At 46.2% G+C, this 17,015-nt stretch overlaps 1 protein-coding gene and 1 long non-coding RNA gene across 3 annotated transcripts in view; both read left to right on the plus strand.

Annotated features, from left to right (window-relative positions):
- Window positions 1–8,299, plus strand: part of LOC142601149 (uncharacterized) — a 54,012-nt gene extending 45,713 nt beyond the window's left edge. For both annotated transcript variants that reach the window (XR_012834768.1, XR_012834769.1), the window contains exon 6: window positions 7,578–8,299. This is a non-coding gene — a long non-coding RNA (uncharacterized LOC142601149). The remainder of the gene's footprint in view (window positions 1–7,577) is intronic.
- The window catches only part of EHBP1 (EH domain binding protein 1), a 382,104-nt gene that overhangs the window by 108,178 nt on the left and 256,911 nt on the right, over window positions 1–17,015 (plus strand). The gene's annotated exons all lie outside the window — the stretch shown is intronic.

Consider the following 17,015-nt stretch of genomic DNA (forward strand, 5'->3'; position numbering starts at 1 on the left):
TCCCACGAGAAATGTCATTTTTTTGAAAACTGTGGGCTGCCTCGACCTTTGTGGTTCCCAGGAATTGGTGGTAGGAAATAAAATTAAAAAAAAAGAGAAAGAAAAAGTTGCTTCAGCAATTTGACATGAGAGACAGGTGAAATGGTTGAACTAAAGAAAAATTTTTATGCAAAAAAAATTAAAACAAGGCAAAATGAGACCTCTAAGCTATTTCTGGCATCTCTCTGTACACCTTTGATGTGCCAAAGCACATTTGCAGTGCTGAGAGTGTCCTGTTTGATGCAACTTCAAGTTCAGAATCATGCAGTCCCACAGCTTACACCCCAAATGCTTTTTACTTTCAGAGCTCAAAGGATTCAGGTAATAGCTGGATGACGTTTTCTCTTTCCTAAGTGTCTTGAGAAGTCTTCCATCAGTTTAGTCACTGCAGATAGGTGCAGCTGAGAAATGCAGCATTTCCAGGTAGCAGAGGAAGGTGTAGACTTCATACACAGCGGGACAATAGTCACTAAACTGTCCTAATGAAAGAAATGGCCCAAGAGGTAATTTGAGACCTCACACAGAAAGTGAGTGGGCTCAATAGCTTGTCTCCTACCTGGGGGCTTCCCACACCTCTGGGAACAGGGCAGGATTTGGCCCCAGCACTGCTGCTGCTTGTGTAGAGCAACCCCCTCCCTTTGTTAGTGCTAGCAAAGTCAATGCAAATCATTGCTCTGGTGCCAGCGTGTTTGGGAGCAGGAAAGCAGGTGGGAGCTGTGATCCCATGGCCATGATCATGCATGTCTCCTGGCAGAGAGCCCAGCAGGTGCATCCCACCAGGTGTCACAAGACTTGCACTGTCAGGTGCTGCCTAAATGCTGTTTAAGCATCACTTAGTGCTGACTTGCTTTAGCAGCTGATGGAATCATGGCATAAAGCATCCCAAAACAGGGATCAAATTCAGGATCCTTGAGCTGCTGCTAGCAGGGACAAGGTGTTTCTGAAGGGAAAAAACCATATAGATTTATTATTATTTTAAGATACCTGCTCCCCCGCAATGACTCTATAAAGCAGTGTCTGGGAGCCTTTCAGATTTCTGCACTTGTCTTGTGTGCTTCAGCCTGTGAAGAAATCATCTTAGCTGGGCTTTCTAGAAAGCTCTGAAACATTTCTCTGCATTTACGCTGTAGCAGCAACTCTGTAAAGAATCCTCAAAGATGTGATTAAGTGTGTTTTGTCAGCATTTGAAGTAGAGATTACATCATCTTGTAATGTATGTATATAAAATCAAGTCATAGCAGTCTTCCATTTCATAATGTGTATCACCGTGAGGGAGACTTGAACACTGCATCTGCTGATCAGATGCATAGTACAGTGCTGCCTTGTTCCCCTACTGCTTTAATTGCATGTGGTAGCAGTGTTTTAGGACAGGAAGTTTATATTATCTTTTCCAATTGAAACTTTATTGGAGTAAGGAATTGGAATTTGGATAGGATATTGTGTCCAATGTAGTTACTTGAGCATTTGGAAACATCACTTAGGGTCCTTGAATGATAACAAACTGGACTGCCTGATGCTTCTAAATTAAATGTTGCTTTTTACAACAATTCTCTTTTAAAATATATTTCTGTTATAAAATCATCAGGTGTTTTTCTATACCATTCAGTTTAACCAAAATGCCGTAGCTTTTCCCATTCCTTCTCTGTTTCTAGTAGTAGTATTTGCAATTTTCTGGGGAAAGAAAAGATCACAAACAGATTTGGCTCAAACACTACAGTGACTTTTGGTTGCTTCTCCTTTTGGCTAAGTCTAAACATTGCTTGTCCCCAAAAGATGTCACTTCTGGAAATGGGGATGCTTTTCTGTGGCTGATGCTGGCTGAGGGAGGAATGGTGGTGTTTCCTTATCGCTTCTCACAGGATGCAGTGGTGGATGCTGGATCTGCCAGTGACCTGAGAGCATTCACCCTGCCTGTTGGCTCCCACCTTGCCCTCCATAAACACCTTCAGCCAGTCCACCCTTGCTCAGCTTGTGAGAGGAACAGTTTCAGTCCAAGCCAGAACCCTTGTAAATCACGTATTAAAAATGTTTTACAAGCCTATGCTCTAAATGGGAAACATGCACACAGGCTGCATTGTTCACGTGTGGCCGTAACTGAAGCCAGAAACAGCAGGAAAAGAGGAGTGAGGCCGCGTAAAAAGCCCAAGGGAAACTCTCCCCAGTCATGCAACTACATGACCATGGGCCCCTTCACAGGTCACTGTGTGGTTGTTGCAGCTGCATTCAGCTCTCAGAAGCCTCTTTTAATTCAGATACATGTACAGATGCCCAAAAAGCACCTAGGAGCCACACAAATTCAAATCCTTAGTTAGTGAGCAAAGAGGCCACTGATGGTAACAAAGGGGAAAGGATCAGCTTCCTCCAGTGCTTTGGGGTAGAGAAGGGTCCAGGTGAAGGGGAGCAGGGGCTCTTTGTCAAGGAGCAGCAAATCAGCGCAAGCCCTACAGTCAAGGGGAAAATGTCCTGAGGACTTGTTCCAGCAGCACAGTTTTGTACTTAAAGCCTGGGCATGGGATTCCCAGCGGCTGCAGGCATCGAGGCAAGCAGCTGGGCGGCTGTCCCCCTGCAGCCGGAGACTTTGCACCCTGCAATTTAAATTAAGCTGGCATGGGCCTCAAGATGTTTGTGCTTTCATCCTGGCCCAGCTAAACTCTGTCTACTTGCTTTTTTTCCAAGCATGCAGACAAGACCAGGGACTCGTTAAATGGGGTGAAATAATCTTATATTTAACATAATTATAGTATTTATATTTGAAGAAACAATGTTTTAATGTTTAGCTGTAAAAATTACTTTAATATTTTAGATGGGATTTTATCCATCCACATGAGTCTATCTTTTTTCCCCCAGGTTAAACTTGAACTTCATAAGCACTTAAGATATGAAAAGATACAATTAAATAAATGCATTTAAAGAAATTAAGTGCATTAGGATGCTGCCAAGCTTTATGCAGGGCTTACCTCTCTTACCTCTTCTTCAGTGTTGCATCGAGGCTCTCTTCCAAAACCTTTTACACCTCACATAGCTTTCTTGACCTCATAAAAGCTGCATCCCAGTGTACAGTGCTCTCAGATGTAGCCATGGGAGTTGAATGGGTGATCCCTGTGCCAGAGGCTGTGCCTAGGTGGGGTGATAACATCTGAAAAGACAAGGAGATATAACGTAAATGTAAGTTACAACTTTCAGAGCTGATTTGAACATCATGTTGAAAGGAAGATCAAGGGAGATCTAGGCTGCCTTTGATTTTTTTTGTCAGCTGATGGTGGTGCTGGCCACCCGTGATCTTGCTGCTGAAGCATGTTGTTGGCAAGCAATGATTTTTCTGCTGCCCTGGTAGCTAACAGCTGGGGGCTGTGCTTCTCACCAGGCAGGGTCTTTATTAAGAGTTGTGCTGGGAGAGGTGACTTTAAAAGGTGTAGCCTGCAGTTACTGGAGACTCTCAGTGGTGATAGCTTGGGGACCTCAGCTCAGGATTTTCATTGACTTTGTTTTATGAAGGGTATTTTTTGGGGTTGTTAAATGGGTATTCAAGCCCTTGTATTCTTCAGGTGAGTGGAGGTCAGCAGGAGCACCCTGCACGACCAGGCTGGGCACATTGGGTTGTAAGGGGTGATTTTTGGGCAGCACTGCTGAGCTATTTTACACCCTGACATCAAACTGCTGCTCTCCCATGTGTGCAGCTGCCTGGGACTGGGAGGGAAAGATGACTTCTTGGAGCTAAACCCACCATATCTCCTCCCAGGTCCCCTTCAGGACTCATCTGTTAGAAGCTGGAGTGTATGCAGGAGGTGCATCTTGTCTGGAAAGGGTGTTCAGGGCAAGCAGAAATGATTCATCAGAGTTGGTGTGACTTCCATGGCTCAGTGCTGGCAAAGGCAACCCTAATGGTGGCCACAGAGGAGCCTCCTTTTCTGTGGCCCAGCCTTTGCAGCTTCTGTGCCAGGGATCTGACTGTCACTGTCTCCTGGTCTTTGCTTTGTGAGCACCAAATTTCAGTCTGTTCTGTGGACTTCTAGATTTGACAAGATTAAACTGGTCTTTAAAGTAGCTTGTACTCCAGTCCAAGCCAATTCCTAAGTCCGGTCATGTATTTCCTAGGTGTCATTCAACTGGAGGCTCAGTCAGCCAGTACAGTGGATCTGGTATCTGTGACAGCCAGTCAGTGTGGATATGCTGATACAGGAGTGTTTTGGGTTTGCGTGGCAAGGTTTTGGTAGCGGGGGAGTTATGGGGGTGGCTTCTGTGAGAAGCTGCTAGAAGCTTCCCCTGTGTCTGACAGAGCCAATGCCAGCCGGCTCCAAGACGGACCCACCGCTGGCCAAGGCCAAGCCCATCAACCTCTGTGATAACATATTTAAGAAGGAAAAAACAAGTTAGAGAGAGCTTTTGCAGCCAAAGAGAGGAGTGAGATGTAAGAACATCTGCAGACACCAAGGTCAGTGCAGAAGGAGGGGGAGGAGGTGCTCCAGGCACCAGAGCAGAGATTCCCCTGCAGCCCGTGGTGAAGACCATGGTGAAGCAGGCTGTCCCCCTGCAGCCCATGGAGGGAGGATGAGGGGGTGTAGAGATTCCACCTGCAGCCTGTGGAGGACCTCACGCCGGAGCAGGTGGAGGCACCCGAAGGAGGCTGTGGCCCGTGGGAAGCCCACACTGGAGCAAGCTCCTGGCAGGACCTGTGGCCCCGTGGAGAGAGGAGCCCATGCCAGAGCAGGTTTTCTGACAGGACTTGTGACCCCGTGTGGGACCCCACGCTGGAGCAGTCTGTTCCTGAAGGTCTGCACCCCGTGGGAGGGATCCATGCTGGAGCAGTTCGTGAAGGACTGTAGCCCGTGGGAGAGACTCACGTTGGAGAAGGTTGTGAAGGACTGTCTCCCGTGAGAGGGACTCCATGCTGGAGCAGGGGAGCGATGAGAGGAGTCCTCCCCCTGAGGATGAAGAAGCAGCAGAAACACCGCGTGATGAACTGACCGTAACCCCCATTCCCCGTCCCCCTGTGCTGCTGAGGGGGGCGGAGGTTGAAGCTGGGAGTGAAGTTGAGCCTGGGAAGATGGGAGGGGTGGGGGGAGGTGTTTTAAGATTTGATTTTATTTCTCATTCCTCTACTGTTTTGCTTGGTAATAAATTAGATGAATTCCCTCTCTAAGTTCAGTCTGTTTTGCTCGTGATGATAATTGGTGAATGATCTCTCCCTGTCCTTATCTTGACCCATAAGCTTTTCGTTGTACTTTTTCTCCCCTGTCTAGTGAATGAGGGGAGTGACAGAGCGGCTCTGGTGGGCACCTGTCCCTCAACCAGGGTCAACCCACCACAAGGAGGCAGGCAAGAAAAGAAATAGTGAGAAACATCTAGTTCAAAAGTGCCATTTTGGGTTAACCAATGAATGTCATGAAAACAGAGGCTAAGAGGAGGCTCTGCATGTCCCTGTGCCAACCTCTGCTCAGCACAGGTCCAACTGGATGAAGTTGCTCAGGGCTGTGTTTAGTTCATGTTTGAATATCTTCCAAGCACAGAGGTCTCACCACGTCTCTGCACCCCACTCTAGTGTTTGACCACCCTCATGGTGAAAACGTTTTTCCTACTAAGTGGATTTTCCCATTTTCCAACTTGTACACATTTGCCTCTTGTCTTTCCCCTGCATACCCCTGAGAGGAGCCTAGCTCTGTCTCTGCTGTAACCCTCCACTAGTATGGAGTGAACTGGGAACTTGGCCGGTTTCTCAAAAGCAAGACAAGGCAAGTGAATAGCTCTGTAAAGCCAGCCTGTATTCTGTGCATGAGGACGGTGAGGTCATACTGATGGTGACAGTACTTTGTGTTGGAGAGTTCATTATTGATTGTGTTGTCTAGACTCTAATGCTCTCTTTGTGGTGTACTAAACAACCGCTGTTTAACAATGCAAAGCACTCCATCTCTGGGTTAAAGAATACCTCTGGGTTCTGTCTTTCATTAAATTTGTTCTGCTGTGTGTGCACAGCATTCCTTTCCACTTAGCCAGCCATCTTCCTAGGCTTTTAAGCAAGCCATGCCATAAAAATATTTACATTTTTCTGTAGCACTTGGTCTGTACACAGTCAAACAAGCATGACACTCGCTAAGAAGTGGTGGGACTTGGATTCAGCGGGAGCGTGCCGTCTTAAGCTACAGCAGGCTGGCTGCCTGCTCCCATCCCTACAGTGAGGAGACCTCATGCAGAAGTGTCTCCATTGCAATGAAAATTCTTTGCAGGTTCCCCAGAAGAAGGCAGTGTTGGAACTGCAAATCTAGATTTAATTCGAAGCAGCAGATCATTGACATTATTTTTCTTGTAGGAAAAGCTTTTCTTTGTTTTAAAGACAGATGTGGTGTTCATTCAAGACATGTTTGACACAGTTAAAGCCGCATACATAGCAAGGAGATTACAGTAGATGCCCTCGCCACTGCTTCAGGCTATTAGGATAGTGCTAGATGTGTCTTCTGTCTTGAGTCAGTCTTGATCCTTCACCCACTGCATACTGCTTACGTCAGCTCTGTGATTGATTGTGCAGAATCTGGCCTTTGGGGCTTATGTTGCAGAGCAAAGGTTTGTTGCTTCTTTGTGCACGTTCATTGTTCCGTGTTCTTTGTACCCCAGTTTTGGAGCAATCGTGGCAGCTAGGGGGAAAAGTGAGCTCAATGGCAACAACCAGGCTGTGGCACAGATACAATCCAGTGCTCCATTCCTGCAGCACTGTGAGTGCTCACTGGTGCAGGGTTTTGCTGGAACTTACTGGATCCAAGTGTCGCAGTTCCACTGAAATTCAGTGGGATCCTGGCTCCAGGCACTCTTGTCACATGCGCCATGCTGTTACAAGTGAGACTTAAGTAGCTACAGGGATTTTCCGGCATGCCTGGGCACCTCACTCCTGCTAATGTCAGTGTAAGGTAGCAGCCTTGGCATGTTTGAAAATCCCACTAGACACTGACTGCAACCCTGCTCAGCCAAACCCCTCAGCCAGGCTTCTTTTCCTTTTCCTACTGGAGTAGCCCTGGAGATAGAGGGAACAGAAATGCAGGAATCAGGCCCCAAAACTGCTGAACTGATACCCAGTTGTCCTTAAAGACAGTAAATCCTTTCCAGATGTTAAGTAGCTTAGCTGTCTTCCTCTGTTATAAGGCAAAATATTTGACTGAATTTATATCAATTTATGTCTTTTTTTATATATGTATATATAGATGTAGCTAAGCACAGTAACATCAGTTTGATGTGTCCGCTGAAAGTCAAGAAACAGTTTCTGTAAAAGCCACAATGTATTCACCTGTTCTGTTGAATGGATGTATGAATTTGATTTCATATATTGTTTCACATACGTATGTGTGTATAAATACAACAATATGGCTCTATAGATTCTTAGATATCTATCATTCCTATAGACTCTCATCTGTCATTTCTGTATGTAATGTATGTATGATCTATATATCTATCTGTACAGTGTAGCTTGTGAGTGGTGATACATACATCTGGTATATATCATGGTAAAGTGTTTGGGGTTTACAGAAATATTTCTTTGGCTTTTGTTTTGACAGATACATGAAGTGACTTTCTGAGATGACCTTCTGAGGAGTGCATTACAGAGCTCTGGAGAGCTTGAGGGTGGTATGTACAAAGGGGGGCACACCTCTGAACTGCCTTGACTGCCCTGAGACATTCCACTGAAGCTGACATTTATGTTAAATGACTTCATGCTGATTGCATTATTGCAGTAAATACTAAATGAATCTGATGTTGAATGTTTACATTTCTTTCTTGATAACTCTATGTTAATATTACATTAATTATTCCTTACTTACAATGCTGTTGAATGTTGATAAAGGCTGAATTGCTACTTGAAATGCTGATCCTGACAGTCCTGTGGCAGGCGCTAAAATGTGATTTCCAAGTCTTAGGGGAAAAGAAGGAATACATTACTACTTCTGATTTAGAGGACTTCAGAAGAAGCATATTCTAGTCACATCTCGCGAAGCACTTGCCTGAATCCCTCTTGCTTTCAGTAGCCAGTGCCTTTGCAGAAGACAAAAAAGGAATATACACTTCATTTTTTTTATTTAAAATTTTATGGTGAATGCTGATGTGGAATCAGTTCAGCATGTATGAATAGTTCCCTACAAGAAAGATGCTGTGTGTACATGGAGCACTGGGCATTTCTTTTGTCTGTGAGAGCTGACGCATGGAGGTAGAGCTTGCAGAGAAACACACAGAGACACAACTTCTCACTGGTATCACCTTCCCTGCAATTTTGGATCGGAACTTTTTGACTCCTGACTCTCTTATGGCCCATTTGTGCACATCTACCATTTATCTCAGATATCACTTGTGTAACACTGCAATTTTAATGATGTAAAGAACACATGAACTGTGTAGCGAAGTTGAAGACTGCCAGGACAGGGAAATTGCAGTGCTTAATTTCCCAGTGAACTGAGTGAAATATTGGAAGAAAAAGGATTTGCGACAAAATTAACAAAAGCCCCTGAGTAGCTTAGGAAGCCTCAGCCATAAATTATTTAAAAAACCCTCTGTGGTGACCTCAGGTACTGCCTCTTTCAGCTGGACATATGCTCTGATGAGCACCCATCAGAGGCTGTATTAATGCAGGGTCCCGTCAGCTATGTGTGGCTAAGGTCCTCGAAATTCCCCTCTTCTTAGGTGCTGCAGGAGGAAATAAGCAGTTGTGACATTACTCAGAACTTCCACCCCTCCCCAAAGTCTGGATGACCTGTGTGGCAGGGGAAGGGACAAGGAAGGGAGGCAAAATGTTCATAAAGTGGGATTTTGGGGAGGAGGGAGTACCTTCTTCTACTGTCCTGGACAGGCAACCACTGTGGCCTTCACTGTAGGAAAAATGTTCCATCTCTGAGAGGGTGTTTGAGGTTTCAGTTTGTTTGTTTATTAAGAAAGCAAGCATCTGGCATATGTATGCAAACATTAATGAGTCATTTAAAATATTCTCAGCGCTGCAGTAGTGAGGCTGGGATCTTCCAGCTACAAGAAGAAACGTGATGGAAGGGAGAAGGCAGACCCTGAAGGACTGCTTTCCAAGTATAAGGAGGGAAGACAAATCTTATTTTTTACCTCCCTCCTCTTCCACCCTCACCACCACCTCCAGGAACATTTCCAGCCCTCTAAAACCCTTTGGTGAGGACTTTGAAATCAGAGTTAAAATTACTCTCTTTGAGGCTGCTGTGTCCTCCGTAGAGAGCCCAACACTTGCTGGTGGGTCTCTCTGAGAAAAGCAGTTTATTTCCAGCACTGTGCAGGGCCACAAATAGACTTCTCAGTAGGGAGAGAGAAGTGTGGGTTGGTCTAGCTCTGTCCTTTCTGCTGTGTCAGCTGGCAGCTGGAACCAGTTGAATCAATTCAAATTCATAAATACGTGAGAAATAAAGCTCTAAGAAGACTCAGTTGCTTTCTTGGAGGTTTATGAGCAGCACAGCAGGCTGGGAAGCTCTGACTAGAGCAATGTTTGAAGGCCAGCAGATGTGGGGATCCATTGCAATGCTGGGATTATAGGAACTTCTGGAGTTTCTCTACAGGAAAGAGGAAATCAAGAACTGAAGCAACGCCGGCACCTGGGATGTGTTTAAGAAATGGAGAGAGGACTGTGTGATCCAAGCATCTACTGAAATGTCCCCCACGCACCCAGAGAAACGCTCTCTTCTGTTTCTTCCCTCTGTCCTAGTGAACTAGTTCATCTTCCAAATTGCTTTTTGTAGATGACTGCTGAATCACGCACAGAAACATTTCATGGGAGGGAGAAAAGAGACTTCCTCAGGCAGTGCTTAGCAGTAAAGGGTGGTCGAACTGACTTTCCTGGCTGCTGCTGCACAGAAGGCAGTAGTTTGCATTTGAGTAAACTATATATTTTTTTTATTTATTCTCACTGTAGATGCTTTAGATAGATGCAGCTTATTTCTTTTTGCCTTTGGAAACAGCTGTGCCTATGTTGTGGGGAACAGCTTTACTGGGGCACAAACTGCATCGGCTCCAGAGGCATTTCATGCTGCACTAGTGTGCATAAACACTTACAGCTACCACGTGCAGACAAACCTCAGTGTCCCTCCATCTTCTGGCAATGTCAGTTCCCTGTGGACAGCTGGGTCCAGGCTCCAGGATGCAAAGAAAAAGCATATTTCAGTCTGTGAGGGTTCTTTTGAAGGAGCAATGCAGCTGCTTCATCTGCCATGGCAGAGCTCAGATGCCTGCCAGAGACTGCTCCTGGGTTTGTTCATCATCCCACAGGCTTTGGATAGAAGATGGCTTAATTTTGTTCAGGATGTTTCAAGCTTCCAAATACTACAAGCTCTAGAGTGCTGTGTGGATGGAAGGTTAAAACTGAACCATATACAAGTGTATATGAAGGAGAGAGGAGGCACCTTCTTAACATGGTTAACGAATTGGGAACCAGGGTGCCTGAGATGGGCCAATGCTGCAAGGAAAGATTTTGGTGATCCTCTCTTTTAGTGCTGCTTGGGAGGCTGAAAAAGGACTGATGCTTGGGCAAGAGGGAGTAGATATCCAGCCCCAGAGCTAGAAATATAAGAGGAGTGAATGAAAGAGTGGAAGAACAGTTGAAGCGGTTGCTGAAGGGGCCACAAAGTGTCCAACGAAGAGTGTGTCTGCAGAGAGGGTCTGAGTTTCTGCATCCAGGCTGGTATGATAATTAATCTTTTGTGATTCTGACAGATGCCTGCAGAGGAGCAGAAACAAAAGATCATGGTCTGACAGTGATTAATGCATCGTTAGTTGTCAGACTAAGAATTTTGGAAGTGGGTAAATAAGCCATAGGCCAGGCTGTTGATTGTGTTTGAGAAAACTGCAGACTTACAGTGTGGGGGTAGCTGGTCTTCAGTACTTATTTACCACAGGCACTTACTATGTTTTGTTACTTGTCTGAAACCACCCTGTTCACACAACAAGAGGAGAAATGGGCATATGATTTCTGAAACAAAGTTCTGCCTCAAGCCTCGGTTATATTGAAAAAGTGGCAAAAGACACATCCGACCCCAGCCTACGTTGCCCTGGCATCTTTGCAGGGTATGGAGGAGGCTGGACAATGGCTGCAGTTTGCTACCATCATCCAGGACACTGCAACACTGCAAAGCATCTGCAAAGGAGGGAAACATAGCTCTTGGTGTATATACTTGCACCTGTGAATGGCTTTAAGGTAACTGAAGGCTCTGCTGTGCTGGGTGGTCTGCTGGAGAATGCTTCGGCCTTGATCCCAGAAAGGCGTCGTAGCCGCTGTACACCTGGCATCCCCTGCCAGGCGCCAAGGGGGCTGTGGCATGAGAACCGAGCTTGCTGTGTGGGAACTACCTAGGGGCAGCCAATCCCCGGCCCGGTGCCTTCCCAACTGCAGTGCAGGCTGGTGCTCCCTCTCCTCTCGCCCTGCCCTTGGGTTCGCTATGTCTTGCTCCCTGTGAGATGGCCAGGGAGTGTGGGGCGGTGTTGGGGAGCTCCTCATGCCCTAGAGGGCAGGTAGCAGGCAGGATGGGAGCTGCATGGGGCAGCACGTGGGGTCGGGTGCTCCCAGGGAGAGCTCGACCTCTTGTGCTGCTGCAGCAAAAGGCATTTCTTAGGGGGTGGTAGTGCTTATTACTGCATTTCACCTGCAGGCTGTGTCACAGTCTGCTCCTGCTGCAGCTCCCAGGCTGGTCACTGCAGGGGGTGGGGACAGCACTGCCAGCCCCGGGCAAGCGCTCAGGTGTGAGCTGGAGTGGAGATGTTTGGACTGAAGCAGCTCTGGACGTGCTTGGGAGCAGGTTAACAGCCACCTACGGAGGCTGAGAGCCAAACCAAGACACAGTGGGCAAGTTCAGGCATCTCCAGGGCTAGGCAGCAGCTGAACAGGACCACGGAGCTCTGAGATGGCAGTTTTCAACCAAGGTGCCCAAATTCTGCCAAAATCTTGCCTAAGGTGCGTATGGTATTTGCAGGTTTTGTTTTTATTTTAATGGCGGCAGCCTTTAATCTCTGTGGCTCGCGTTCTCCTTGTGTAAAATGGGCTGCTTACGCTCAATCCTGTTTTACAAAGAGCGCTGCTATCTCTGGGTGAATGTTCCTGTAGACAACCACAATATTTAACATACAGCATTGCTCTGTGGCTCTCCCTAATTCTCACATCAGTTTCCAAGCTTCTTCATGTACCTTGGGTCTGAGATGTTTGTCTGAGTTTTTGGAAGAGAGATTTGCTCAGGAGTAAATCTCCACACAGGGCTGGGGAAAGAAGATGGCTGTAAGCCCTTGTTAACCTTAATTAGTATCACATGAATGGGGTGGGGGCTGCACACATCCCTTCACCTCGAGCATCCAGCACTACACAGGGCCCATGGCTCAGCACTGTGCAGACCTGGCACTGAAGTATTATAGTTGCACATGGCCGTCCTGTGTTTGCTGATTTTCTTCTGAGTAACTGAATGGAAGTGCTTTAATCCTTTCAGTTCTTGGTATGAAAAGCTGTTGACAACCTGTGTCTGTCACATGGAGGTGATGAGTATTACGGTCCGAGCCTGCATCAGGACCGCCTGATGCATTGGGGGCTCTCTTGGGCCTGTTGCAGCTCTCCTCCAGCTCCCAGTTTCAGTCCTAAAATGTTTTATTTTGTTTGCCCAACATTTCCTCTGGTAATCATGTTGTCATTCACTGTGACTAGTACTGTCTCATTTCTTCTCCAGAGTAATGCAAAACAAATCAGTCTCCCCAAATCCCACTCCTCCCAGGCAGGGCTCAATGCCCACAGGGACATGCAGTCTGCACTATCAAGAAGCTGCTAAAAACTTTCCAGGACTGAGCTCCATGCCATGAAAATAGGGAGCCATGTTCTTGGGCTAATGTACACTGGTGTAGCTCCATTGATGTCGATCCAGCTTATACAAGCTGAAAATATTGCTTAGAGTAAATGAATCATTCTTCTGAAATGTAACCAGCTCTGAAGCATACCTGTCCCATGGGGATGCTGAGAAGTGAAAGTTGCTTCCACCCCTTTTTGGCAGATAATCCACAAACAAGCCGCAAATCTGGCATGGAAGAAAGGCTGCAGTGTAATGCATGAGTGACTTTACCCACTATAAAATGTCACTGGTTCTGGAGAGAGATGCAACTGTTGTTTAGCAGAGTGTAGCCCAGGTGGCAGAGATGGTTCCTGTTATGTATACAGCTCCATAAATGAACTCACTGCTTTGCAGAATAACAGCTCTTCCTTGAGCAGTTTCCCATGCAACTCGCTCCAGAGAAAAGCAGGACTGGGCTGCTGTGAGCCTGATGATGTTGCAAGGAAAGTCCCAGCTGCTCTGAGAGCCTTAGGAGCCAGCCCTGCAAGAAAGACAGCATGGTGTCACCAGTGGGGCCACAAATGCATGGCAGTGCATTAGAAAGGAGACAGGTAAGTGCCAGGTAGGGGGAAGAAGTTACCCTCAATGTACCTCCATCCTCTTAAAGCCTATTTCCTTTCTGTCCTCTGGCTTTGCAAAATGTGTCCAGAGGGCAAAGCTCACCTTTCCTTTTGCTTTCTTGCAGGAAAGGTGAGGGAAAGAAGAACTGCTCCATCTTGCAACTGCAGATGTGAGGCATAGAGGTTAAAGGACAGATCTGAAACTGATTTAGGCCTATACAAAATGAAATGCCCCAAGACAGGTTTCCTTCTGTGGGCCAGAGCCGGTGTGGCTGAACAGCACTCCCAGAGGGACCTGCTTCTCTGCAGGAAGATGCTGTCCAGGACAGAAACATTTCTGTTACTAGAGCTTAGGTAACATTTTTCAGATTCCCCTGGATTCAAGGGTTTGTGATATCTGGTCACATCTATCTTTTGGCTTTCTTTTTTCTTTTTTGAAATTCCCTCTTTTCTCAGGGGGAGCCCAACTTGCAGATGCCAGGAGTCTTTGCTCACAGTTAGGGGTAGGGATGCAGGACCACCGAAAGGGAGAAAGAGGTGGAGCAAGAGGGAGGCAAACTACTAGCCACTGGGAACCTGGGCTTTCCCTGGGGTTGTTCATGTATGTTCGCAAGGTTTTTGCAATGCAAAATGCATCAGCAGCCATGCTAGCTTATGGGGCGGGAGCAAGCATTGCCAGTGCTACAAAGCTGTGCCCTGGAAAGAGCTGTGGTGATCTGAAAGTGGAGTTTATTAACACCAGATTTTTACAGTGTAGCTGGCACACCAACAATATCATCTGAATACAAAGAATCACTTGCAGATACCAATCAGGGGAAGGCATCTCCAAAGGCTCCTGCTAGCCTGAGTCACGCACAGCTGCAGTGCCTAGTGCCAGCTGCTGAATGGCAGTGAGTCTGCAGTTGTGTCACAGGCACCAAGCTCAGGGGGCATTGCTGATTGCCTGATTAGCAAAACCACTGAGAATGGCAACTGATTTGCTGATTATGGAGCACAGGTGCCTTAAACAGTGGGCTTGCCCCTTACTTATAGGTAAAGAGAGCTTAGGCTAGTTGGTTGGTCAGTAGGGGAAAAGAAGGAGGTGAGTTGTAGGTCCTGTGGTGGCTCAGTTGAGGAGAGACTTTAGGGAATACTTAAGGAATTTACCCTTGATGAAGGAAGTAGGGTAATAGCTATGACTGTCCCAACCATCATAACCCTCTGCCTGAATTGAGATGTTTAGAAATATCTTTACTATGTCATTTTGTCTGCAGGAACAGGTGGAAAGACTGGAAAGGTTACCTCCTTCTGCTGCTTGATGCTGTCCCTTGGCTGGAAATAACCATCCCTGGAGCTGAGCCAGTAGGGTGAAAATGTGTGTGCACCCTTTGCCTGTACTGGCACAGCATTAGCCTTCTTTTGGGGAAGGCTTGGAGTCTGAGCGTCCCCCTTGTGTTGCTGCAGTGGGCTTGCACTTGCCCTGCTGACTGGGGGTTTAAAGCTCTTCTAGCTATGCTTGGAAGAGAACACTTTGTTTTGTACTATGTTGTGAAGAAAGGTTTAGGAGAGAGTTGGATACAGCAGTAACACCTGACAGGATGGGGAAAATAGCAAACAGATTTGCAAGCAACTCACTTGCTGTGTTCCTCCTGTGTGATAAAATGTCTCTCACCCTTCAACTCCCTTGTAAATGCTGCTTGAGCTTGTTAGCATGTGCAGGGTTTCTAGGAGGTAAATCAATAATTGTGACTTTTTTTTTTATGGGGGAAAGGCCATATTTGGGGACTCAGGTCAGAATTGGAACTGAAACTTTGATAACGAAGCCTTTTCCCCACAAAATGGTGCTGTAAGCTAGTCCCTTAGCCTTGTACTTTGGTAAGGGCTCTAAGACTGTTGAGCACTGAACAAATTTTCTTGCTGCTGCTAAACACAGTAGGACTCAGATGAATTTTTTTGCTGTTCAAGTCTGTCCTGAGCTTGCTACTTTTCATGTCCTTTTTAATAACAGATCATATTGAAGCTTCCCATTTTGCTTGGAGTATGAACTTTTCACGGGAGTGCTTTCTTGTTTGCCCCTGCCCAGTAGATCATGGTGTTAATCTTTGATTGGGACCTTGTTGGTATTTCTGCAAAGACAGTTATCAAATATATTCAGAACTTAAAATTCAGGTGAGAGCAGCTTATGTGGGTGCAGTGATGTGCATAGCAGAGAAAGAATAAAAGTTCAGTTACTTTTCTTTTTGTGTTGCAGGGCAAACCTTCTAAAAAAAAAAATGAAGGCTTTGCCACATGTCTTCTATAACCGGCCAAATATTATGTTTTAAAGCATTCAGGGTCCAAGAAATAACTCAGGCTCTGGGCTTAGCATTTTTTTTTCCTCACAATAGCTTCTGCTGAATGATAATCTTTAAAACTATGCACGTGGGGGGGGCAGATCCTGACCCCCATTGCATTTGCTCTTCACTGCTGCAAAAAAATGCAGAGCAGGCAGAAAATTAGCTTAGCTGGATTGCTGGAGATTACCCTGACCCAGTTTGTCAGTTGTGGTGCAGGAGACTGGGCGCTGTGGCCAGAGTATGGCAGAAGGAAGAGAATTCATGTATTTGAGTATGTGTTGGGTGGGGTTGTGGAGATCCCCCTGGTAGCACCTCAAGGGTGAGGTGGTCCCTAGCTACTCTTGCAACAGGGCTCTGGTGCTTGGCAGCAGCCAAAGCTATGGCTTTGACCACTTTCTGGCTATACGTGTCATTGCCATATAAGAAATGCATGTAAAAGTGCAGCTTTTACAGCTTTCTTGTGTATGTTTCTTAATGCAAACTTAAGAGTGTGTTTTGTTGCTAGATAGTGATCTAGAGCAAGCACAGCATCTGGGGTATTCCTGTTGCAGTCTTCCTGCTGACTGAGCCTGGGTATAGCCATGTACATTTCTGTCATGAGGTGATTTCCTGTAAATGTTTCCTGGAGTGTGTTTTACTTTCAGCAGCAAGCATGGGCTTTTGCTGTCTTGGAGGGCTACCCTGATGTCTAACACAGTGCTGGTTGCTACAAGCAGTGGAAACTTTTTCTGCATTTAAATGGAGAAAATCAAACTGGAGTGAGCTAGAGCTATTCATAGAATATACTCCACAGGCTCAGGAACTGCAAAGCAATGAGTAAAGAATCAAAATTCATTCATATTTTTTTGTTTCCTTGGGTTTTTCTGTTTTTTTAAACTAGCAGCAGGATTTCAGAGGCCTCATTTGCATGTTTATCCTTAGCAGTGGGCAATGCTGGGATCTTATTGAATACTGCAGGACAGCTGCTCCCAATTGCTCTGCATTTTCCCTGATCATTAGTCCCTTAACCTGCCCAAGGTCCTTCTCTTTCGACCCAAATCCAATTTCTCTTTGATTTCATTTAATGAAGCTTGGAAAGCTCATCTGTGTGGGGAAGCTCCCTTTGAGTTTGCTTGTGTGACCCAGAGGAGCCTGCAGCTTGCAGGATGGGTGCCTAATGACTCTGCCTTTCACAGGCATTTCCAACAAGATAGGTGTCCATCCTGTCCGCTCCTGGAGCGGATTGCTGCAGGATATGTGTAGATTTCTTTGATGCACCCTTT

This window comes from Balearica regulorum, chromosome 3 (genome assembly GCF_011004875.1).
Source record: "Balearica regulorum gibbericeps isolate bBalReg1 chromosome 3, bBalReg1.pri, whole genome shotgun sequence".
In the NCBI taxonomy this organism is placed as follows: Eukaryota; Metazoa; Chordata; class Aves; order Gruiformes; family Gruidae; genus Balearica; species Balearica regulorum.